The 27,309-nt window shown below is 39.9% G+C and overlaps 1 non-coding gene across 1 annotated transcript; it reads right to left on the bottom strand.

The window, feature by feature from the left end:
- Nucleotides 1-9,444: 9,444 nt before the first annotated feature.
- On the bottom strand, nucleotides 9,445-9,584 carry LOC118538040 (U4 spliceosomal RNA). Its single transcript, XR_004918412.1, has one exon. It is a non-coding gene; the product is annotated as a U4 spliceosomal RNA (small nuclear RNA).
- Between the last annotated feature and the right edge of the window lie 17,725 nt (nucleotides 9,585-27,309).

Raw genomic sequence — 27,309 nt, 5'->3', positions numbered from 1 at the left:
TTACAACATTTCCTCTCTTACATCCAAATTAACTATCTCATCAAGCTCACTAAAGACACTCATTCGGCAGTCCGAGTTGGAGGCTGCAGACAAAGCTCGCCCGGCCGCGTGCATGGAGCACCACCGAGGGGAAGGGCACTCCTCGAAGGGCGGTATGCCCACCGTCCCCTCCCTCGCAAATCCCTTGACAGACAGGCACACTCGGGGGCCTAAACACACTCACCCACGCCTGGAGCTCCCCCTGATCTGCAGGGGCACCATAACACTCCCTTCCGTGGCGTGGAACGTGTCTGATTATGCCCAAGAGGCGGTGAGGAGATGCAAGATTTCAAGCGGGGTGTCATGTCTAAACATGAAAGGTGAGCGTGTGCCACCGTCTCATTCCCCGCCCCCCCAGCTCCAATAAGAAGGAAGCCAGCGGTAGAAAGTCCTAAGGTTGAATCTCAAAGCCCCAATTTTCATGCAGAAGTTCTCATTTGTTCAAGCTTCGCGTTTAACCATAGGCCATGACTAGAATTTATTAACTCGCTAAAACTGATGCTATGAGGTCTTCAGCCATTGTGTGGGGGCTGTTTGCTTAATTACCCATATCTAAAGAGTGGCTTTGGCTGATTTGTGATTCTTTCAGCTTTCTAGGTCTGTGCGGCTCTCTGTTCAGCAACAGCACAGGTCATTGAGTACCTACTGAGAAGTGTCCTCCCGAAAAACCTGAAGGACTCAGCAGCGCAAGCCTGGTGCATCATCATCCTGCGTTCACCGGATGTGCGGCTGCTGGTGCAAAACCAAAAATCCACTCTGGGTGGGCAGTGAAGGGCTCGGAACCACCAACAAATGCCAGAGAGAAGCTGGGTAATTTTATTCCAATTATACTCTCCATGCCATGATGTCACAGCATAAATTTGTACTTCTGCATGCAGCTCATGCTGGTGTGATGACAGCTCTTAAAATATTGAGTGATTGTGGGCCCGTCAGCATAAAATTATTCTAACATGGTGCCTTTATTAGTGCTTCAATAAATGCCATTCTTCTTGTGTTCTGAGGTGGCATTTGCAAATGAGCTAATTTCTCTGCAGTAAAATAATTGTGTTGCATTTATTTTGCAGGGGGAGAAAACAGTGCTATTACATAAAGGGGGCTTTTTTTCCATCAAAACCACATACGCTGTAGTTAGCCAAGTTTAAAAAAGAATGCATTAACTAAATGACTAGGTAATTATTTAAATGAACATGCTGCTTTAAAAAGCTGTAGATGGGATAAACACCTTAAAAAAATCCCTTGTTATTACAAAAAGATGTGGCAAATTAGTCACAGGAGTATCCATGCTCCAAGTCGGGGGAAGAAGGTGTTTGCTGATCGGTGACAAGCATTTTGGGGGTTCAGTATGTGTTTCTTGACTTCATGCCGCACTAGCTTCATTCTCCAGAAACAGTGGGATGGGGAGGGGAGAGGAGAATTGGTAGCATTCACATTTTACCCTCCGCCTTTTGCTGTCCGCCTCCTCTGGCCTAGAAACCTAGTCTCCTACTGTCTCATCAGTGCAAGGACCCTTCCGTACGTTGCTGGATGGACGCTGCCCATGATAAGCACACAGGGAGCTCCACATTAAGGGAAGTAGGCTGCAAATCACACAGGAACCTCTCCCTTCCCATAAACGAGGAGATGTCAATCTGATCTGTTTTCCCATAATTGAGGCACCTCAAGACGAAGAAATTATTAACTCCCTGCCCAAACTTTTTGGGAACCAGCAGTAAGACACTCTGATGCCACTTGCCTTTCAACTTGCAAAAATAAAAATGAAGGGAGGGAAGGAAATAAAAGTAAGAGGGAAGAGGAGGAAAGTGAGCAAGAGCAAGAACAAGAGAGAGGATTAATAAGAAAAAAAGAGAAAAACAGGAGGAAAGAAATACAGAAAAACAATCCTGAGAAAATTTTCTCCGAGAAACTTCCAGTTCTGAGAAATAGGAAGTTAAGTTTAAAGGTTAAAGCCAAGCAAATCCCACTCTAAGGATACACTGTGAAGTTCATTCAGGCCACTACTTCCTAAATGAAATAATGAGGTTCCTTGCTTCCACACTGCCGTGAAGATCTAAGTTCCTTCCTCCCATAGGCATTGTTCCTCCTTGGGCATGGCCAGTGAACTAGACAAAACTAAGAGGGTGTGTAGGTTTAAGAATTTATTTGTTCAAAAGAAAGCAAGACATCATAAAAATTTTTAAAAATGGGAAGTAACTAAGGAATATCTGCCATGCAACAGACACCAGGTTAGGTGATTTCTATTTATCCATTCATTCACTCAACGTCGCTCCCTCTGACGAGTTCTGGGTAGTGCTGCTGAGATTTGTGGAGCCATGGAGAACATTTTCCTTACAATCTGATTGTGGAACCAGCAAAGGGAGCAGATTCACACCAAAATGTCAGCTTTTCAACTGTATTGAGGAGCGGGGCTCCCATGGGAGTCTTCAACAGCTTCCCTAATACTTGACCCCAAGTCATACCTGGCCACCAGCAGGAAAACCACAGGGGTAGCTGAGGATGGAGACTGGCATATAGGCAGATGTGTAGAGAAAAGGTCTTGAGCTGGACATGCTCAGTTCCATCACCCAATTCATCAAGCGGCTCTTTCATCCCTGGAGAGGCAGGAGTGAGGGGCAGGGAGAAGTGAAAAGTGTTCACGCCACAACCTGACAATTTCTCCTCTCTGGGAAGTAAAGCAGAAATCATACCCCTTTTATAGAAGCATGACAAGTAGAGAAGGTGTTGTCCTATAAAAAAAAGAGTCCTGTGTTACAAATGGGAAAACTGAGATGCACAAAAGTTAATTTTGCCCAAGCTTATATAGGCAGTAAATAGAGTTGAAATTTAATCTCTGATCTGTTTTCAGCACTGACTATGCTATTATCCACTACAGTGTGTTATATTTTTAAAAGCAGAAATAATGTTTATAAGGAAGTAGGAATGAGAAGTCACGCCTCTTAACAACTGAGGAAAAAATTTTATTCACTTTTCAACATCTATGTTTCAGGCAGTCATAGGCTTACCAAACTATAGACACAGACGCTGAAGTCTGTTAGAAGTGGGTTCTGTTCCTAAGAGACAAAAAGCTGCTTATATATCATCACTTTTAGCAGAACTTAACTTTTGTGAGGACCAGTGGTCTTCAACTGGGGTCGATTTTGCCCACTGCCCACCCCCCAGGGGACATTTGGCAATGTCTAGAGACAGATTCCCCCACGACAGAGAATTACTGGCCAAAATTATCAATAGTGCCATGGTTGGGAAACCCCGATGTAGAGAAAGTAGGTAAACGACTACAAAGTAGGATTTAAAGGGGCAAGAAGATCCTTAAGTCAATCTTCTCCAGTGAATGCCAAAACCCCGCAACCAGAGAATCTTGGGGGTTGCACTCCATTATCTTCAAAAAGCTCTACTTAAAATTCTCCCTGCGAATAAATGGAAGCAGATATTGCTTTTAAAGTGAGAGCTAGCTGAGAAAAAATGAGGTACTGAAGATGAAAGAAAAGACTGTTGCTGGTCTTTGGAGAAACAGCACAAGGACTCTGGTTCCTGGAGGACTGGAAGAACAAGAGAAAGAGATGCGGGAAGGTTGCCTTCTTTATTATTTTGCCCAGGGCCGATCTTAAGTCCAACAACAAAAACAACAACAACCTCACCCCCCGGAAAAAATATCTGTCCCAGAGGTTTCTAGAAGACTAAGCTGCATTTATCCAAGAGTTGCAAAGTAGGGTACAATGCTTTGAAATCTGGCTGATCTGAGTTTGAATCTTGGCAATGCCATTTTCTTTACCATTTGGCCCTGGGAATGTCACTTAAACTGCCTGGGCCCTACTTTTCTCATCTTCATAGTTTTTAACTGAATCAGATTAGTATATGGATTCAAGGAGGTACACTGAGACCCTGGCCCAGAGCAGAGGCTCAGCCACTGTAATAGCCACTATTGCTCTGACAAGACAAATTCTAGGGCAACTGACAAAGACCCCTGCTAAGATAATTTTAAATGGCCTTAAATCCTCTATGGAATCAGAGGACGTAGAAATAAGTAAATAGGTGAAATGAACCCATCCCTGGGCAAGCGTCGGAGGTAAAAACACAAGAACATCACGTGGCATCACGTCAGTGGTGCTTTCTTCAAAGGTCCATGAGACCGGAGAGCAGCATGGCAAATTGCCTCAACAAAAAAGATCATATGACCTTCAAAGCTGAAACTCTACTCCATGGTCTTTAAGTTGAGTTGCTAAAATGGAGGGAAGAAGTTCGTGAGATAAAGGGCAATTTTAACAGGGTTTACACGGATACGCCTGAATCCGTCTCCAGAACACACATTAATGCTGAGAGCATGGATGTCCCTAGTTGTCTGACCTAACATGACACAGGGGACTCTGATAAGGGGCGGGGGGCGGGGTGGGGGGGAATGAAGCTTACCTTACACTCCAGGTGTGGCATGACTTACTAAACAGGCTCAAATTCAGTCATCATTCTTCTGCCCTGTACTTTATCTTACTTTATTGTAAGTAGAAGAGTAGAACCTCAGGAAGATACTGTAAGGATTAATGGGAAAGCCCCTTTTGAGTGACGTAAACATTAGATGTCTGTCTTTGATGCGTTCTCTGACATATCTCACTCTATGCATGGGGCCACAGGCAAGCTTCTGGACCTGCGTACCCCTCATTGTTTTCATTTGCAAAATAAAGGAGTTGACACAAAGAACTCCAAGGCCTTGTGATCCGGGAACCTGAAGCATCCCCTGGGAGCTTGTTTGTAGCGACTCTCATCCCACCTAGACCTACAGAATCAGGATCTTTACCAAGTTCCCAGAACAAATCATATGCAGTTTCAGGTTTGAGAAGCCTTGTCCGAAGGCCCATTCTAGCTTCCTAAGTGTATGAATCCATGAGTTGTTAAGGAGAGCTAGTGAATGGGAGGCCAGATGTTGGCCATTGTAGAAAAGTTAAAATATATTCCACTGCTCTCTTGGCCCTCACCCCTAGGATTTCCTTCAGGCCTTATATCTGATATCCTCCTTAGGGTTAAGTATCCAATGGTGGCTGAGTCAGCTGGGATAAGCAAGTAAAGAAACCCGTTTAAGTTGCACTTCTATGCTTAAAGCTATGTAAGTATGGTGATAAAATATTTTACTCTGTGACTCCAACCTGTACCTACTGAGAAAGGCAGCATAGTGTAACGCCCGCACTGGCCAAGAAGCCCGACAGACCATCTGAATTCAGGTCTGCCACTAACAAGCTGCGTGATTTGGAGTCCTTAAATATCTCAGTCTCCTCATCCGAAAAAATGGGAATAAAAACAACCCATTTAATTAAACAAATAAATACGTCAATATTTGTAAAATCCTCTGACCAGAGCCCGGCTGATGGTAAGCACTTCATAAACCCTTGGTTAAATAAAATCCACCAATATATAAGAAATGTTTCCATTTCCCTATTTTGCTTTTAACCACAGGGAAACCAGGCTTAGCCAACACTCACTCTCTTGTGGTAATATCTTTGATCGAGCACAAGGCTTTTATAATGAGCATTCAGGAAATGAGGTTATTGTAATTTAGCTGATAATTTTTCTTTTCAGATATTATATATTGTACATAATGAATATATGATCTATATAAATAATATGAAAAGTTTACTGTAATATGGGCTATACGCACACTTATTTAACAAGCACAACAGCTTTATGAGAGAGCTATGCTCCGCATCGCCATGTTGCAGATCCCAAAACTAAAAGTGTAAGTGACCTACCTAAGGTCAGAGAGCTGCGTGGAGTGTGGGGACTTGAAATCAGGTGGGCTGGCTTCAAACTCTGCATTATTAAATATTACACTATAGCGTACTATACACTGACCACTGAATGCCATGATACACTGCCTTTGTCACAGGGTCCTCATCCTTTCTTGTTTTATTTAATATTTATATCACTGGTCATGGTCCCAAATTCATCTTAAACGATGCATCCCTTAGGAGCAGAGAGGGTTTCTCTACTTTTCTCTGTGTAAAGCCAACCGAAACAACCGGTGCGGTTGGTTAATCACTTCCTAAATTCCTAGTAATAGCAATGACATAATATATTACCAAATCCCAATGACATCACAGAAAAGAAACCAACGCCGAAAACATCTTTTCCTTCTGAAGTTACCCTGAATGGGACTGTTGCATTTATGCTACATTTTTACAAGCTGTTTATATTAGGTTTGTACAAAATATTTGAAAACCCACTTGGATAAATTATCCCAAAAGCTAGTAAATGACCCTTTTATGCTTCTTTGAAAAGACCAGAGCCAGTAGCCAATCTTACTATCCAAGGGAGAAAAGGAAAAGCAACAAAATGATGTTGAAATGGCACACAGGGCCTCTAAAGTTATAATAGAGATGTTTCCGATCTTGTTATTCATACTCTGTCATAGGCAAAGGGCTTAAAAACAGACAAGGGAGCATTCAGGCTTCTTGCAAACACAGGTGGGTAGAGCCTCCGTCAACGATGGCTGCAAATGGGAAACTGGGGAGAAGGAGGGAGGCCCGTGCTTAGGGCGCATGCGTGGGAGGGGCAGGTGCGCATCCCCGCACGCAGCTGTGCCGAGAGCCTGACTCCTCGGAGACTCGCGCACCGCCCCCTGCCTGTGGACCCTAGCCCCCAAGTCCCGTGGCCTTCTCTGTGGCACATCGCCCCTCTGAACACACATAGTATTTAGAGCCTGAACTCCCACTTGGCCTAACCACAGACAAACGATGCTGTCCCCTTATCTCCTTCTGGGGGAGGCCATAGAGCTTAGTTAAAATGCAGCTCAGAGACAAACTCTGCATGTTCACGTTCCAGACCTACCACTTGCTACCTGTGTGACGCTGACAAGCTCCTTAACCCCCTTTAAGCCTCTGTTCCCCTATTGGTGGAAGAAGGAAAATAGTAGTTTCCAGACCCTGAGGTTACTGTGAGGATCATTCCAGCTAATGTGTGTAAAGTGCGAAGGGAAGTGCCTGGGGTGTGGTAAGCCCTGGATAAATGTGAACTATTTCTGCCTAATGAGGTTGTACATTCCTCCCTTGTACTTCTCTCTATCCTACGCACAGTCAAAGCAGAGCAATTTGCATAAAGTAGGTGCTCAGAAAGTGTTAGAAAGGCACGTGGTTGCATTTTTTCAGGCCTTGCTCTCAGGCTCGAGATTTTGCAAATCACTGTCAGAGATCCAAGGGCCAGCTGCGTTCCAATCGGTTGGGAAACTTTAAAAATACAGATTTCAGCCTCCTCCCCTGGAGATTCTAATACCAAAAGTCTAAGAGGAGACCCAGGAAAATTCCTAAAATAAAACCACCTCAACAGTCAAGCAAACTCCCCATGTACCTACAGCTGCCTCTCTCAGCAGTCTTATTCCTTCTGCTTTTATGTAAGGAGATGCTGACTGGAAGCCTAACTCAGAGGAGTGGAGGCTAGGAGGGTGGGAAAGAAGAAGGAAGGCCGGGTAATAGGGGGTAGGGGAATCAGGGAGGGGGAGGGGAGCAAGAAAGAGAAATCTACATCCCGTCAGTGAAGCCAAAACCACCCTCCTACTGGAGGGCAAGCCACACAGGACCCCTGCAGTGGCATTCACCCTGGTTAAAATTGACCTTGACCCTGATGGCCACACTTGTTAAGGAGCAGGGTCAATGATACCATTAGATCTTACAGAGTGTGGCTTCGCCAAACAATAGCAGGGGCCCTGCCCCAGAAAAATCCTGACTGCATGCCAAACACAAAATAGAAATTCTGGGCAAAGTTCCCAAGTATAACTGGCTCCAACTCTCTTCTCCAACTCTGGCTCGGGCTCCTACTCTATCCCCATTCCTGCCAGGCTGAAGGATCTTTGAAGTGGCAAAATGAAACCAAATACTGTCCTTTACTCGTCATCTGGGCATAAAAATTTCAAACAACGCTTCGTGCCCATGTCTGATAGAATGCTTCTCATTTCCCAATCCCTGACAAGCCTAACTATTCCTTTGCAAAAGGGAACAACTAAGAAAAAAAGTACAAGACATAAAAAAGATATAATAGTTTAAAAGAAAGGGATCACCATGGGAATTCAGAGCAAATGTCTTCCTATAAAATAATAAATTTACTACAAGGAACAAAGAAGGGCTTTACAACATCTATATTATGTGTTTACAATAGAAGTCACCAGAACCTGTTTCTATCAAGCCATATCAGATATGGAGCTAAAAAGCACAAATAAAAAATGTAATGAAATTAGTAGAGGCTGTCTAACAAGTTAGTTACTTAAGAAATTCTAATTTGTAAAGTAGTAGACCAACTAGAAATAACCCCCACACTCAGGGAAAGTGGATAAAAAGTTTTCAGTGGTTACAGAAAGTTAAGGACATGGAAGACAAAGGTATGGGGATTTGATAAAGTTGTAAAGGAAATCTAAAAAGAATAAAATACAGAGACATCACTGAAGCAATGATTAAAGGAATAATAGAAATTTTTTTACCTGAAAAGTTGATTTTGAAGATTGAAATACTTTGCAAAAAAAAAAAAAGAAAATGTAATGAAAAGAAACTAACACCTAGACATATATCAACAATTTTTTTCCATTAAAAATATCCCTCTGTTAACTAAACTTATTGTGGTAATCATTTCACAGTTTATGTAAGTCAAGTCATTATGCCACACACCTTAAACTTAGTACTGTATGTCAATTACCTCTCAATAAAACTAGGGGAAAAAAGAAAACTCTAGAATGCTTACCAGAATGTGAGATGTTAGGCACTAAAGGCTGCATATTTGTGATAAAAACAAAATTAAATTAAATAAAAATAAGTAAAATATCCCTCAGACATTCCGACAGGTGTGGGCACAGATACATAGAATTAAAGCAACAACACACACTCACACACATACAAAGGAACGGAAATCAGACAGACATTTGCCTTCTTTGTAATGCTAAATGAAACAGTGACCACAAAGACTACCACATTTTGAAAAACAGTGACTTCAACTCAAGTTTTTGATCAAATCTAAAAGAAACAAGAGGAAAGGTTATAAATATGCAAGAGATCAGACAATATGCCACTATGTATCATTAATGAAAGAATTACTCAAAAACATACTCTAGTTGCCAATAGATGAATTAAAACAAGCCTATTTGATTCAGAATTTCAGTAGACTAAATCTAGTAATAGTTCCAGATATTTTGAGTTTTTCTGAGCACCAAGTTCCCATGAACCCTGACCTCATTTCAATCCCCTCAAATATCTGTATCCTAAGAATAATATCAAAAATATATTAATTAAAATAAGTGCTTACTGGGGCGCCTGGGTGGCTCAGTTGGTTAAGAGTCTGACTCTTGATTTCAGCTCAGGTCATGATCTCCGGGTTGTGAGACAGAGCCCCATGTTGGTTTAAGATTCTCTCTGTCCCTCTCCTTCAGCCCCTCCCCTCTTCTTTTCCCCCTCTAAAAAAAATAAATAAATAAAAAATAAGTGCTTACTATATGTTAGACATATTCATTATCCCAAAATCTTTTCAATTAGCAATAATCGCGCCTCGGATAAACCTCATTGGTTACGATACTGCCACTGCGCAAAGCTCCAAAATCTTTTCAATCACCCTGCAAGAGATCCCATTTTGTACTCTTCAGAGATTTAAAAAAAAAAAAAAAAATCAACCTTAGGGAGCTTGATTACATGACTTTCCAAATACATTCTGTTACTAAGTGACAGGATCAGTGTTCAATTACAAATGTTTGTTTCCAAAACTCAAGCATTTTCTACTGTCCTATTCTACCTTCCCAGGAACCAGAAGTCTATCAGTTGGGAGTGGGGATGCCTGAGACTCGGCTTTGGTTATACCGAGAAAAGAAATGCAAGTGATTGGGTGCTACTCCTCAGAACACATTGCCCTCCCAGTATTGATGCATGACAATATGCATGGAGCATTGCCAGGCAAAGAAGTGTGCCTAAGCACCAGTGTTTAGATTTGGGAGGCGGGGAAGGCTTCGTGACGTAGGCATGACTATGCGGTTAAACTCAATCTCTAAGTCAACTGAAACCCAGTCACACAAAGTCTCCACCCTAAGTCACATGGTTGGTCTTTCTGGCGTGGCCAGTCCCACCTGAAAACTAGCAGGTGTGGTCCTCTCCATCTTAAGATCCAGTGTGACCAGTTGTGGCCTAAGCAAAGATATTCTATTAGGTATGACATAGAGTACATTCTAGAAGTTCCTCCTTTCTTTGATTCCCAGTTACATGAGCCAAAACATGTCCTTACTGAGTTTAGTTTTCTGACACAGCTGAAAGCATCCCAACTTCTCATTGTCTTGCATTTTACTTTCTGTGTGTGCAATTATTCTCTAATTACTCCAATAACGATAAAGGCAGATTAATATGATGATGATGACAAAGCATATTTTATTCTATTTGAAAATATTCCAGGGGTGCCTGGGTGGCTCAGTCAGTTGAGCATCTGACTCTTGATCTCAGCTCAGGTCTTGATTTCAGTCATGAGCTCAAGTCCTGCATTGGGCTCCATGCTGGGTGTGGAGCCTACTTAAAAAAAAAATATTCCATGCTTTCCATTTTTTCCAAATTTTATTCTGCAGTATAGGGTATACTACTCAGAATCCCTAATGTACTTCCAAGGCAGAGAAAGAATAGAGACAAGAATAATTAGACTATAAATATGAAGCAATACAGGAAATGACTTATATTTTTGTTCATTTGACAAATGAGGTGACTGAGGCTCAGAGCAGGAAGCACCCAAGGTCACATAGCTACTGATTCACAGAACTTGAACCACAACTGAATTCTATTGATGTGACCTCTTGGTAATTTCCCACTCTGTATATATGACTCTCTTGTCACAATGTGCATCTAACTTGCTTCAGACCTTTGATATTTGTGTAGTGGTTAAAAATGTGGATTCTCCAGGACTTCACTATGCATGAAACCTGGTTTCACCACTTAACAGTTACACATAGTGGAGACAGTCACTTAACCTCTCTATATCAATGTCCTCATTTGTAAAATAATATGTATCTCACAGGGATGCTATCACAGTTAAATGGGCTTATATAAGTAGAGGACTTAAAACCGTTCTAGTCATGTGTGAATGGGCTATGCTGTCACTGTTGTTAATCTTAATCTAAGGGCTATGTTCAATAAAAAATATATATATAATTGCAAACATTATAAGGAAGCTTTGTTACCTATCTCCCTCAACTGTTTACTTCTCATCTCAGGAGAGAAATCTTGAAGTCTTCCACTTTCCGGAACCCCGAGTCATGTTGCAGGAGTCCTGAGAGCCATATTCTCCCTTGCACATGTATCTTTAATAAGGGGGAGAAAAGACCAAAATATAAAACGATAGGACTATGGAATGTGTACAGGGAGGTGATCAATTGAGTACCTGGCTCATTGTGGATGCTCAATAAATTAGTATTCCCCTGACTCCATCAATATTTTCCTGCATGATGCTTCACATGCTTTCCAGAGAACTTTCTCTTTACTCATTTAGTTCTTACTGAGCCAGAAGCTACATAAACCAGAAGTCAACCTCACTCGTGTGAAAATTGGGAATGGACATATTCTGGTAATGACAGCCAGGGCTGGTCTCCATCAAAGCATCATTCATTTCGGTTAAGACACTAGGTCACAAGGAAACCTGGGAATTTGTAGAAACCCCTGGCTGGCCAGCAGATAAAGCCATTGTTGGCAATTAACACTTTGCATGAACTAGTGTATTTTTCCTACGCTAGTGCTTTTTCTCTAATGCTTCTTCCCTAGTGTCCTGGGAATGGGACAAAGAAGTTGCAAGAATAGGGGCACCTGGGTGGCTCAGTTGGTTGAGCGTCTGCCTTCTGCGCAGGTCATGATCCCAGGGTCCTGAGATGGAGCCCCAAGTTGGGCTCCCTGCTCAGGGGGGAGTCTGTTGCCCCCTCTCCTTCTGCCCCTACACCTGCTTGTGTGTGCTCTCTCTCTCTCAAATAAATAAATAAAATCTTTAAAAAAAAAGAAGTTGTATATATATATACAATGGAATATTATGCAGCTATCAAAAGGAATGAGATCTTGCCATTTGCAACGACGTGGATGGAACTGGAGGGTACTATGCTGAGCGAAATAAGTCCATCAGAGAAAGACATGTATCATATGACCTCACTGATATGAGGAATTCTTAATCTCAGGAAACAAACTGAGGGTTGCTGGAGTGGGGGGTGGGGTGGGAGGGATGGGGTGACTGGGTGATGGACACTGGGGAGGGTATGTGTTCTGGTAAGCGCTGTGAATTGTGCAAGACTGTTGAATCTCAGATCTGTACCTCTGAAACAAATAATGCAATATATGTTAAGAAAGAAAAAAAGAAGAAGAATGTAGCAGGAGGGGAAGAATGAAGGGGGGGAAATCGGAGGGGGAGAGGAACCATGAGAGACGATGGACTCTGAGAAACAAACTGAGGGTTCTAGAGGGGAGGGGGGTGGGAGGATGGGTTAGCCTGGTGATGGGTATTGAGGAGGGCACGTTCTGCATGGAGCACTGGGTGTTATGCACAAACAATGAATCATGGAACACTATATCTAAAACTAATGATGTAATGTATGGGGATTAACATAACAATAAAAAAATTTAAAAAAAATTAAAAAAATAAAAAAGAGCAACTAAAATTGACAATAAAACAAGAGGTAAAACTAAAAAAAAAAAAAAAGAAGAAGTTGCAAGAATACAAAGTATCATAAATATATTGAAAAACTCTAGAGTGTCTACAAGCAGCTCCTGAGTAAGACAGAGGGCAAGAGGGGAAGGCTGAGGGGAGGGGACAGTGCATCCCAAAATTTTAAGTGGCAAAGGAAACATCAGACATTTCAATTATCTCAGTAAAACTGGAACTTCCACAGATCCTTGGGGGAAGGGCTACTCTTGTTTCTCAGTCTCATTTAAGGCTGCATGAAATCAGTTCTCAAATGGCCCCTGAGTCCTGTCCAGGCCACTCTGCTGCTCTCCACATGCCTGGCTCTAGTGCTCATCTTCACTCTGGAGCCTTCTTGGTTCACTTATTCTCTTCTCATTGCTCTTTGAGCCTCGTCTCCAGGGATCTCTGCTCCAGAACAGCAGGGTTTTCTTGCTCATCATCTTAAAACATTGTTATGCATCTGCAGGCAAGCTTCACCTCTGGTGAGCTGACCTCATGGAGTGAAAAAATACAAATGTACTCCACGCACTTCACTCCTCTCTTCATGGGAGAGCAGTGACATCTGCTAAATATGCTTCTTGCATTTAAAATGGTTTTCGAACTAGTCCTCCCAATCAGATTTGCCCATGGAGAAAGGGCACCAGGATTGGAAATAGAGTCCTAAACTCTATTACAGATAAAACATGGACCCTCTCCCCTTGGGAAAGCCACAGACGTTCAGACTCTTCATCTGTAAAATGGTGATAATTACACCTACATTTCAGGACAATTATGAGGATTAAATGAGATAACGTTTATGGTGTAATTTGGGAAATGTGTTGGCATTTAATATATATAAACTATATATATATATAAATGTTTTAGCCAACATGAAGGTCAGTTTTGCTGCCATGGAGAGAATCTTCTTAGACTGGCAACTCCTGATGAATAAACATCATCCCCACCAAATGGTTGTAGCAGGGATGGTCTCTTTACTCCAGCTGGGGCAAATCATATGGCAAATCATAGTCTGTCTCCCAAGAACTGGGAAGCAGAGCACAGAAACCAATTCATTTAGTTGTAGGAAGCTGAGTGGAGAGGTCATAAAAATATGGGGACCGAGGTCACTATGGTGGATAAACAGATGAATGAGCAGAAAAGGCAGCAGGTAGAAGGAGAGGAGATCAAAACAGAAACAAAAAGAGAAGCAGAAGTGAATGATTTATGTGAAGAGAGGAGGGAGAAATCATGGAGTCCATCTCTAAGACCTGAACCTATATAAAGAATATACATTAAGCTTCTTTAAGAGAGTTTCCAGGACAATGAAACAAATCCCAAGGTAGACACTGAAACAAAGTCTGAGTCACACCCACAGGGAGAAAGATTGAGCGAGAGATGCATCCACAGCCATATAAACATAGATGCAACCTCTAGTCCTCTAGCCTCCATGCTGGGGCAGACTGGTATCACTTTGCCACGACAGATAAACAGATCAGTGTTGCCAGAGGAGTTGTGAGAGAAGAAATCAAATTGGGTGAAGGAAAGTGGTCTATTTTGGGACTGCACCCAAAAAGCAAAAATAGGAACCTCAGTAAAGGCCCACAGGCATTGCAATCTAAATGCATCACACATATTCCTCCCCTTACAATCATCACTCTGCAAAGAGAAGCCTTGGGCTCAAAGCCTCAGCCTTTCATACAGAGGCAGACAAGTCTCAAGAGCTTTGGGGGAAATACATCACTCAAGGCATTCTTTGGTAAATGTGAAGAACATGAAGATGTTGGTGAGGTTGGTGGCCTGTTATTACCATCAGTAGTAATATATGCTTCCACAGAAGTGCTCAGATTAGGGGAATTTTATAAAAACAGCATCGTATTATTATATATTATAATGAGGAAGGAAGTGTGTGGGGGGAGCAATTTTTAGAAAGTAGGATGACAAAGAGATTAAATATTTTCCTATGGGATGCCAAAAGGAACAAAATTGATCAGAAATTGGTGAAAGGGGGATGGCAATGGAATGAGGGTCCCGTGCGTTCCCGGCTCTGCCATTTTCTAGCTAGGTGACCATGAGCAAACTACGTTACTTTTCTGTGCCTTGTTTTCCTCATGGGTAAAATGAGGATAATAATGATAAAAGATGTACCTCCTAGGGTTGTTTCAGCAATTAGATGAGAATTGTGTAGCACCTGGCACCTAGCTCACCCTCAGTACATTCAGCTGTGATTGTTGGCTTTAGCTAGGCTTTCCCTGAAAATGGCAATGAAACTAGGATTTGCATACAAGTGGTTTATTTGGGAGGTGATCTCAGGAAGCACTGGTAGGGGACTGCAGAAGTGAGACGGAAAAGGTAAGAAAGCCAAAACAGGGAGCCTTAATGAGCAGTTATCACGGTGGGCAACTGTGATTCAATTGTAACAACAGGCCAAGTGCCTCTCTGTCATGGTGTTTCAGACAATGAGAAGGAGAGACATATGGGGGCACTGGAGCCATCTTGTTATCCCAGAAACGTTGCTACAATGGGGCACAGACCAGCCTGCTTTTGATGAACTCTGGCTAGCATTTTTATTAGGAGAATTGAAATATCTAAAACTATAGATTTTGGGTTTGAAATTATGATGAATAAAAATTCCAAGCAACCTAGTTGTTTCAGCGAAGCATGTACACATAGTGGGAAGGAAATCACTGAATTCCCAAAGGGAAATGAATATCCTTTAACTTTCTAAACACATTGAAGCAAGGGCTTAGTGAATGTAACCTGAGGTTCCCCATGGCTTTTATTCAGGCTTTGAGGACCATGGGGCCACCCTAATATTTAATAACCCATATTTCACTGGACCTCCATCTCCCCTTTCAAAGTTTTGTTCTATTTTTTCATCCCATTATTTCTGGATGAGAGTTCTCACATTTGTATCTGAATTTGTCAGTTGACAACTCAAACCTACTACAGAGCACCTCCCTTCCGACAAGGTGACTCTTTTCAACTGTAAAAACATTGATGTCTTTTCCAAAGTAACTGTCTCCAGATGCTCCCAAATGTCTTCTCTTCAGCCTCCACATAGGACTGCATTCTCCGCACACTCTATGCTACAAAACCCTGTTGTTTTCTGGCAACTCTGCAAAGAACACCCTTGTCCCTGCTCTGTGTCTGTCTCCACTGCCTGGCACTAAAGCAGAAAAGCCTGGGTCCTTGGTCTCACAGAGTCTCCCTTTCTAAGCAGCTTCTTCAGCTTTCTACCACAAACACTTTACCTGCAGGACCCAGGCACATAGACACCTAATGGGCCCGTTGTAGCCTGTAGGACCCCACATGACTCTTTTCCTCACTTCCTCCCCAACACCTCTCCTTCTACTCTTCTCTCACTCATCTCCAGCCACATTGGCCTCCTGGATGTTTCTAGAAAACACAGGAAGCTCTTTCCACTCTGCCTGGAATGTTCTTCCCTAACATCCCAAAAAGCTGACTCCTTCCTGCCATCAGATTCCAGCTTAAATGCCATCCTTATCATTGGTGGTAAAATGTCTGCTGTCCGCCCAGCACCAAACCACCACACCCACCTAAGGCTAAGAACTACATTTCCCAGAATTCCCTTTTCTGTATGCTTCTGCTTTAAGTTTCTCCATGGAGAGGAATTTGAGCAAGATTTAGGAGACAAATGTATGGGGATTAACATAACAATAAAAAATTAAAAAAAAAAAAGATTTAGGAGACAGAGGTCATTATTCTTAGAAGGTTGGGAGAGTCAGCCTCACTTCACAGCCCGAGAAGACTAGCTTCAAGAGCAGTCTTGTGCTACTTCTTTTTTTTTTTTTTAACATTTCATTTGTTTGAGAGAGAGAGAGCACGAGAGGGTCCGAGGGAGAAGCAGACTCCCCGCAGAGCAGGGAGCCCGATGTGGGACTTGATTCTGGGACTCCCGGATCATGACCTGAGCCGAAGGCAGTCGCCCAACCAACTGAGCCACCCAGGCGCCCGTCTTGTGCTACTTCTTGAACTTTGCTTTGATCTCTGGCTTTTCCAAATGGGCCAGTGATTGCTTCTCTGCCTCCCAGTCTGAAACTTTCCAGACCTTCACTCTCCAGTTCTTCCCACATTCACTTGACTCCTTATTCCTGCAATGCTTGAATTGCCTCTGTTTTTCCGTGGGGAAACCAAACCGATCCACCACCTCTCTGAAGTAGTCCCCAGTCATTCACTATCTCACTCCACCCTTAATTCTCTCCCTAGTACATCTCGTTGATATTTTACTTATTCATTTATTTGTTTGCTCTTTGTCCGCACTGCTGCCTGACCCCTAGGCTATAAGACACGAATGGGAACTTTGGTCATTTTGTTCACTGTTCTACTTCTAGTGCATGCCTTATAATAAAGTCCTACCTCTGAATAGAAGTTTTAATAGCTTCATAATTATAGAACTGGTAAGACAGGAGTACAGGAGTAAGAAGGATTTCATTACCTGAGAATCCCAATAAATAGATTCATATATAGAGTAGAAACCAGTATGATTTTTACTTCCTTTGCAAAGGGAGTACAAGTACATTTATTGAGCACCTACTATAGACAAGTCAGGAACTGTGCTAGGCACTTTTACATAAATTATCTCTTTTACTTGCTTATAAAATAGTTTCTGCAGCACATGTACCAAGATTGATATAGGATTCAATAAGCTGCTCAGCAAACTCAGACTAGATGTGTCTCTGTCTTAAATGTCCAGACCTTAACTTGGCCTTGGTCCTGTTCTCTCTAGCCAGAACACAGGAGCAGGCTCCTGAAAAGAGAAATGGACTATTAAAATTTCCCAGTGGAAGGAGAAGATCACAGTTTGCTCAGAGAGCAGCTCAGAGTCTAACACTTAAGGTGAGAATTTGTATCTATGCTGATGAATCACCTTAAAACCCCAGGAAATTTGGGTTGGACATCCACCAAAACAGGAGTGAAATACTAAAACACTACTGTGCTGATGTACATGAGTTAAGTGATGAAGGTCCACCTCATTTGTAAATGGCTCCCTTCTGATGAGCCCCTCTGCATATTTCAATCACTGACTTCTAGTGGACTGTTGCTAAGAGTGTAGTGTTCCCTCCCTGTGGTCCTTCCCAGGCACATGAGAACTTTGCAGGCCTCATGCAGGTAAATGGAGTCATTTGATTAGCTTGCGAATGAAAGAGATTTGTGCCACTTTTGGTCAAGGCACCGAAGAGCAGGTGTGAGTGCTCTATGCTCTCTCTCTCTCTCCCTCTCACAGAGACCCTGGAAACCATGGTTTTTGGTGTGTGTGTGTGTGTTTTAAGATTTTATTTATTTACTTGAGAAAGAGAGAGGACAAGCAGGGGAAAGGGTAGAGAGAGAGAGCGACAAGTAGACTCTCTACTGAGTGGGGAGCCCAACGCTGGGCTTGATCCCAGGACCCCAAGATCATGACCCAAGACGAAGTTAGATGCTTAACCGACTAAGCCACCCAGGTACCCTAGAAACCATGTTTTTGCGGTGGCAGCAACACAAGATGGTAGGCTCCTTCAGCCTGGATCTGAGTAACTGCTTCAAGCAAAGCCTTCCATTGTAGACCCATGTAGGACATTCATGTAGAATACATTGAATGGATGACAATTAAATCCTTTTTCTGTTAAGGTACTAAGATGTGGGGACTGATTTGTTACTATGGCATAACCTAACCTGTCCTAACTGCTAACAACTCCAAAATGCTCTTCCCTCATAACAATTTCTACTGAGAAGTGAAGAACAGTGAGATTCCAGGGAATGATTTGGAAGGACACTGTGCTTTTCTGTCAGGTATTCAAAAGTATTTTGTACAGATTGTCTCTTTTATGCATATAGCATTTCTGTGATAAAAACTAGAATGATCATTTCCATGTGAAAACTAAGGCAAAAAAGCAGTGAATTGATTATCCATGGATAACCGCAATTCATTGGAAAGAGCTAAAAAGAAAAATCCATATGGACTTATTCCCAGCTTCAGGCCTTTTTCATTCACAAAACAATCTCTTGGGCTTTTCTGGGCTAGCATCCATTTCTTGCCTCTTATAAAACCCCTTACCAGAATACCACAGTGCTAAAAGAATGGGGGGAAAAAGTATAATAGCTTTTTGGATATAAAACCTGAAGTAATTGTATTGTATGGCATGTCTGTGGCCTTAATGTAAATTTTTTTTTCTTTTGATTCCTTCCCATTCTGCTAATAGCATGCCCTCCAGAGTAATCAAGTTACCCGGCCAACTAAGCTCTTGCATTACTAAAAAGTATTACCCGAGAACAGCATGCAACCACTAAAGCTTTTTCCCCCATCCTGTGAAAAATGTAACACTGGCTAAAAAGGAAAGCCATTCTTGGAACCAGTTTGGAGTTTTGTTGGGTTTTTTCCTTCCCCTCATACCTAACAATTTAAAGGCTGAATAAAAGTCAAGGATTATATTCAATTCATTGTCAACACTAAGTATTCGACTGATTACCTTTCAGAATATACATATAGCATATTCAAAATATAGAGATAATATAGATATAGATAGATTTAAAATTTCCAATAGGAGGCTCATTTAAAAATAAAATGAAATGGAATTTTTTAAAGTTTGAATAAAAGTAAATAATAAGTAATAGGAAGGGTAAATAAAATAAACTTATTTTTAATAATTATCCTATTCCATCCATGAGCTTTTTTGATTCATCTTATATGGAATAGATTCATCCAAATAATAATAAAGATGACTGGCATTTTAAGAAATCATTAACTACTATTTCCTCTTAGTATTTGTTCACTCTGACCAGTCCAGGCAGGACCAGGCAGGAGAACTCTCAGTGAGGAGAAGCCCCTATGAGATAGAATTTGTATACCTAGTCTATGTTGTATACATAGTCTGTGTAGGAAACATACAGCTGGACCTCAGAAAAATAGCCCATTTGATGCCATTACTTCATTTGCTATAATTAATGTGGACTCTCTCACCTCACAGATGATTTCTGTTGCCTTCCATCTGTCTCATTTCTGTATCCTCCCATCTCCTGACTTACACTTCATCTCCTTTTTCTTGACCGATGCTTGTCTTTTGAACTCGATTGTGTCAGGCTGCTTTTGTTTGTTCATTTGCTTTCATTTTTGTTTGTTTGTTTGTTTGTTTACTCTCAGATCCATTTCTCTTGCATCCCCTGCTCTGCTCTATTTCCAAGCTTCCTTGACAACTGACTTTGACCTTTGTCCAGCAGGGTAGGCTCCAGTGGGAGATTAAAGGTGGGAGAAGCCAGGTAGTGTTTCTCCCTCTCCTCCCCTCCCCTCCACTCCCTTCCTCTCCTCTCCTCTCCTCTGCTCTCCTCTCCTCCACTCCCCTCTCCCACCTCTTCTTCCTCTCTACCCTGCCACTTTGGACAGAATCTCTGGAAGGGGTTGCATCTCTATGGTGAATTCTAGATACCACTAAGAAATTCTAGTCTCTACAATCCTCATATTATTTTCTAGAACTTTTATTGTTTCACCGCCCCTATTTAGACTTATTATTGAATCTAGAATTGTTTTGCTTTTGTTTTTGTTTTTTGGTCTACAATATGGTGTAGGGTAGGAATAATATTCTTTTTCTAAATATGTATATCTGATTGACTCAGCACCATTTATTGAAAAGACCATTCTTTCCTCCACAGATCTCCAGTATAATCATTATCATAAATCAAGTGACCTTATAAGGGTGGGTCGCTTTTGGACTCTATTGTTTCATTGATTAGGCTATCTATATATCAATATCATATATCTTAATTAAAACAACTTTATGATAAATCTTGATATCTAGTAGTATAGTCCCTGAAACTTTGTTCCTCTCCTTCAAAATCATCCTAGCTAATTTTATCCCTTTGCATTTTCATATACATTTTAGAATCAGCATGCCACTTTCCAGGAGAGATAGATGAGAGAGAGCAAAAGAGAGAGATGACTGGTAATAAATAAACCAATCAACCTGGAATTGCATTGTATCTATAAATCCGTATGGGAAAGGCTAATGTCTCTTTAATATTGAGCCTTCCAATAGGTGAACATGGTTTTGGTCCATTATTTTGGTCTTCTTTCACATCTTTCAATAGATTGGAATAGGGTTATTTAATTTTCAATGTAGGATTCTCACATTTCCATTGTATTTATCCTCAGGTATTGATATTGTTTGATACTACTGTAAACAATATGTTTTTAAGATTTTATTTCCTAATTGTTTTGCTAATATAGAGAAAAACCATTGATATTTGTATATTGACATTTTATTCAGTATTTCACTAAGTTCATTTTTTAACTCTTTGCAAATTCTTTTGGATTTTCTATGTTCACATGTCATCAGTGAACAATGAAATTTTATTTCATCATTTTCAATCCTTATATATTTTATTTCTTTTCCTTGCCCACTTTCAGAAGCTAGGACCCTGTGTTGTTCCTGATATAAGAGGGAAAGCCTTCAACATCTCACCATTAAGTATGAAGTTGACTATAGGTATTTTATAGAATACCCATCTTAGTCCATTTGGACTGCTATACCAAAATACCAAAGACTGGGTAGCTTATAAACAACAGAAATTTATTTCTTATGGGTCTGGGGGCTGGAAGTCCAAATTCAGAGTGTCAGCATGGTCAGGTTCTGATGAAGGACCTCTTGTGGGTTACAGACTGCTAACGTCTCACTGTGTTCTCTCATGGTAGAATGTTCAAGAGGACTCTCTTGGGCCTTTCCTATTAAAACTTTAATCACTTCTGAAATACCTCATTTCCTAATACTATCACGTTAGGCATTAAGATTTCTAAATATGAATTTGAGGTGCACACAAACATTCAATATGTAGCAATACTCTTCATCGGGCTGAGAATGTTTTCCTTTATTATTAGTTTGCTAGTTGTTATTAAGCGTTTCTATCATGAACCATTTTTTTATTTTATCACATGCTTTTCCCGCCTATATGATTTATATGAGATAACTATATGATTTTCTTCTTTATTTGGTTAGTTTTTAGTTTCAATTGTTTTCAAATGTTTAATTAATCTTTTATTTTCTGAATAAACAACTTGGTTGTGATGTGTTAGCGTTTCCATACATCACTGGACTTGCCATTTAAATATTTTTGCTTAGGGATTTTGCATCTATGTTCAAGACATTGACTCATAATTTTTATATGTTTTGTTGTCGTCGTCCAATTAGGTATCAGTATAATATTTTGGATACATGAAAAGTTCAGGGAGGTGTAATGTAGAGGGAGGTGTTTCCTCTTTTTCAACTTTTGGAAAAGTTTGTCTAAACATTGTTTACTTATTTCTTCCTTAAATATTTGGAAGAGTTTAGAAGTGACGCCATCTAGGCCTGGAGAATTATTTGTGAAAAGTGTTTATCTGGATTCAATTTCCTTAATTGATATAAAACTTTTCAAATATTCTATCTTTTCTTGAATTGGTTTGTTAAACTGTAGTTTTCTATAAATTTAACTATTTAGCCTGAATTTTTACATATATTGGGATAAACGTGTTTATAATACCCTGTTATGAGATTTAATGACTGTATGATCTGTAATAATGTCCCTTTTTTTACTCCTAATATTGGTAATTTGTATTTCTCTCTTTTTTCTTTATCTATTTGCCATAAGATTATGAATTTTTTAAAATCTTTTCAAAGAGTCAAATTTTATTTTGTTGATATTTCCTATTATACATATGTAGTTTATTTTATTAATTTCCTTTCTTTTTAAAATTTTCTCCTTTCTACTATCTTTGATTTTTGATTCACTGTTTGTATTCTAACACCTTCATGTGGTTGCTCGGATCATTGACCTTCCAGCCTCTCTTCTTGTCTAATATATACATTGAAAACTCTAATTTCCTTTCTAATCATGGCTTTAGCTCTGTCCCTCATGTTTCAATATGTGATGCTCTTATTAACAATCAATTTTAAATATTTTCTAATTTACATTGTGATAACTTTTTCACCTTTAGTTCATTTCAAAAGAAAACTGCTTCATTTCCAAATATTTGAGGATTTTCAAGATACCTTTCTATTATTAATTTTTATCATAATTCTCTTGTGATCAGAAAACATACTCCTAATTTTAGTCATTTGTTATTGAGACTTGCTTTCTGGCCCATATGGCTCTCTGTAGTTAATTTTGTATAATGTACCATGTGCACCTGAAAAGAGGTGTATATTCTGAAGTGTAGTGTTCTATATTTGCTAATTGGGCCAAATTAGAAAATCATGTTGTTCATATTATCTCTATTCTTACTGACATTTTTAAAAAAGATTTTATTTATTTATTTGCCAGAGAGAGAGAGAAAGAGAGCACACAAGCAGGGGGAGCAGCAGGCTCTCCACTGAGCAAGGAGCCCGATGTAGGTCTCGATCCCAGGACCCCAGGATCATGACCTGAGCTGAAGGCAGATGCTTAACCTACTGAGCCACCCAGTCGGTTCTTCTTACTGACTTTTTGTGTCCATATCGTGTCAGTTAACATCTTTTAACATGATAGTGGACTTGTCTATTTTTCACTCTAGTTTTGTCAATTTTGCTTCATATATTTTCAGGTGTTATTTGATGCATACCAAATTGGAATTATTATAACTTTTATCACTGTATGTTCCTCTTTTTTTTTTTCTAATTTCTTTTTTCCTTTTTTTTTTTTTTTTCTAATGATACTTATTCACTAAGTACACTACTTTTTACTAGATGTGCTAATACTAGTAGTACAGCCCACAGCATCTTTTGGTCAGTGTTTGCCCAGTGTGCTTCCTCTATACTTTCATCCTTTCTGTGTCATATATTAAAATCATATAAAGCACATTTTGATTTGTTTTTGACCCAATCTGACTCTGACAGTATTTTAACTGGAGTATTTGCTCCATCTCTATTAAAGGTAATTATTGAAATATTTCCGCTTAAATCTCTCTTATTCATTTCTGATTTGTCCAAACTACTCTTCATTTCATCTTCTCCTTGCTTTCTTTTGGATTTATCAAGTAGCTTTTATTATTCAATTTTTCCCCTTTGTTAGCTTTTAGTTATGCTTCCATTTATGATTCTTTTAATGATTACCCTAATTTTCTCTCCTGCTTTATCTAATCTCCTGTTAAATCAATCTATTGCATTCTTAATTTCAGTTCATAAATTTTGCAGTTATAGAATCCCCTCTGTGTTATTTTTTATAGGTTGTAATTCTCTGGTGAAATTCTTCATCCACCTCTTTCTACAGATATTAATGTCAGTACCTGGATTACCTATGGGTCTATATCTTTTCTGTTTTTCCTCTTGGTTTTTGGTAAGAAGTCCTCTTGGCATATCAGATAATTTTTTTTTGTCATGCCAGACTATAATGTATTTTTAAAATGTAGAAGTTTTAAATGATGCTTTCTTTCTTTAGAGATAATTTACTATTTTTCAGACAAGCAGCTGGATGAGGGGTTGATCATCTTTATTCAATCAGAGATTGAGATGATTTGGGATTTGGTGTCAGTTTTTGGAAGATCGAGTCTATTTTCAGTTTATCTTTATTCCCAGGGTTTAGCCCTCAGGAGACTCAATTTAAAGCCTGGGGCATTTTTTCAGAGTTCCTCATTTTGAAGAGCAATGAATTCCAATTCTTGTCTTCTGAGCACCATGAAACTGTCAAAAGCTCTGTGCCTCTTCTGCTTGAGTTTATGATTTATGCATCCCTCCACATAGAATTCATGTTTGTTTGTTTTCTAGATGGGCCTGGCAGTACTAACAACCTGGAATTTCTCTAACTGATGAGTTTTTTCCAGTTATATTGGTGATTGTGCCCTTTTTTTTTTCAGGTTCTCTGAGAAGACTATTTTTCTCGCCAAAGACAAAATAGGCAAGTTTGCTTCTGAAGGACATACTCTTTTCCAAGGTACCAAATGAGGGTGTTGACTTCAGCCTTATGTGGAAGGTGCTGATCTGCCATCCCATTTTCCTTGGGTTGCAGGCCTTATCTCCTATTCCCCACATGTGGAACTTCAGAACCCAGGACTTAACTTACAGAGTTCAGCAGGTGTCATCAGGGCAAATACCAGCTCCAGTTCTTCCCTATTTCTTTTCCTTCTCACTGACCCTGAACTCTGATTATTTCACATACTGTAACCCCAGCTCAGTCAGACATCTTTAAAAAAAAAGAAAAAGGTAGGGCACCTGGGTCGTACAGTTGATTAAGCATCTGACTCTTGATTTCACCTCAGGTCGTGATCTCAGGGTTGTGAGATCGAGCCCCATATCAGCTCCACACTCAGCGTGGAGTCTGCTAGATATTCTTTCTCCCTCTCCCTCTGTCCCTCCCACTTGTGCATGCACTCTCTCTCAAATAAGTAAGTAAATCTTTTTTAAAAAGAAAAGAAAAAGGATATTTTAAAGCATTGGATCTAGCATTTTTTTGCATTGTCTACTGTGGAATGGACCAATACACACCAGTTATTGATACCAGTTACAGGAAAGGGAAGAGAAGGAGAGTAGAGGGAAAGATCAGTAAGTGCTTATGTTGCTTTGTATTTTTTATATACGTTTTATAAATTTGGGAGAGAAAGTTCATGAGACTTCTGCTAAATAACTGTAATATAGAAAAAAACGGTTTTGAAAATATTTGTACAGTCCATTAACTTCTCCAGGTACTTGCAGCTTTGAAGTAAGCTGAGCTATCAGAAAGTGACATATTTGGTAGACATTTAGGGTATCCCTAAGAGAGGAATGTTTACCTTCAGCTTTTATCAAATGTCATCATATAGTCAAGCCATATGAAATTTAGTGTTTTATAAGTTATAAAAATGTAATTGAGGTCAGTGTTTATTACATCATTCACTGCCCTCGAGGAATTATATAATGGCTTAGAACCAAATTCACACACCAGCTATGGCAACAAGGTTTGAGCCTTATGATGTGTATAATTATGCTCTTCTTTTTATCTGATCCTGATATTTTATTTCTTTTGGGTTTGCTGTGTTACAAGCTGTCTCAAATCTTCAAAGGGAAAAAAAAAAGAAAATAGATTTTTATAAATGCACATTGGGCAGAAGAGAATTCTGGATTTCAAAGCTAAATTTTCTAAAATGCTATCAAGCTGAGAAATAATGATTGAAACACTTGTCCTATGAGTCTCTGGGTTATAGAGAGTGACCAGAAAATTCGAGAAAAAAGTATTGATAAAGTTTTTTTTATTTTTATTTTTTTTAAGATTTTATTTATTTATTTGTCAGGGAGAGAGAGAGAGCAAGCAAGTGCACATGCAGGGGGACAGGCAGGCAGAGGGAGAAGCTGGCTCCCCGCCAAGCAGGGAGCCCGATGTGGGACTTGATCCCAGGACTCTGGGATCATGACCTGAGCCGAAGGCAGACGCTTAACCGACTGAGCCACTCAGGCGTCCCTAAAGTTTTTAATAAAAGATATAATTCCATATAGTTGAGAACTCTGTATAGGTGAGGGAATGCTATGACTAAATCCATATTAATTAAATTTGGGTTTGGAAACAAAATTATAATTGATGTTCTCTTTTATAATAAAGTGAACATAGTCTCAAATACAGAAGGTAGATCACCCGCATTTGTCTGACCTGCCATTCAATTTTGTATTAAGATTTTTATTTATTAAATAAGAGATTAAAAGCTAGTTATAAGAATAAAAATTTATATAGAACAGAATGAGCATTAATTGAATTCCTTGAAATTTTTCCTTTCTTCTTAATGAACTTTGAAATTGAACCTCACAGAAAGTCAAAATCACAAACACGTTGAGATATTATTGTCTCTTCTACCATAATTAATTTTATATTTCATGTAAACAATTGGGAAGCAAAATTGGTGCATTAAGTACTGTGAATCCTGATTACAACTCCTGGGTTTGAAAGGCAGTTTCACCACCCACTATATGGGTAATTTGATGCTGTTTACTCAACCTTTCCATGCCTCTGTTTCTTCAGCTATAAAATGGAGATGCTGACAGTTATCAATATCCTAAGAAGTTAAAAAGTTAAGGAGCACCTGGGTGGCTCAGTCGGTTAAGCATCCAACTCTTGATTTTGGCTCAAGTCATGATCTCAGGGTCGTGAGACTGAGCCCTGAATAGGGCTCCAAGGTCAGTGGGGAGTCTGCTGGAGATTCTCTCCTTCTCCCTCTCTGTCTCCCTTTCCCTCTCCTCCCTCTACCTCTCCCCCTCCCCTGCTCATGTGCATGAGCTCTTTCTCTAATAAATAAAATTCAAAAAGTTAATATTTGTATAGCATTTAGTATAACTCCTGATACTTAACAAGCCCAAAATAACTATTAGCTATTAAAATTTTTTCTATGAAAAAGTACAGATCATTAAATATCACATCAGTGATCTCTGAAACATTTTTCTTCCTCCTGTTAAATTAACCTATAACCTTTAGCCTAATGACAAAGTTTGACTGAAATACTTAGGAGTAAGGTATTTATTATTTAATGTGGACTTCCTTATAAGGTGGTACAAAAAGTCAGTAGATATGGAAATAGTATAAAGAAGAAAATCTGTAGACAACTGCCAATTCGGAATTAGATGCAAACTTGGACAAGTCATTTAACTTGATAGTGCCTGGATTCTTTTCATCTGAAAAATAGCAGTAATCAAAGTGTGCTTTTTCTACCTCACAGGATTACAGTAAAGTAATACACACACACACACACAC

The sequence above is a fragment of the Halichoerus grypus genome, chromosome 14, assembly GCF_964656455.1.
Source record: "Halichoerus grypus chromosome 14, mHalGry1.hap1.1, whole genome shotgun sequence".
NCBI lineage: Eukaryota > Metazoa > Chordata > Mammalia > Carnivora > Phocidae > Halichoerus > Halichoerus grypus.
The sequence above is the reverse complement of the archived record's forward strand: the minus strand, read 5'-3'. Positions and strand labels throughout refer to the sequence as shown.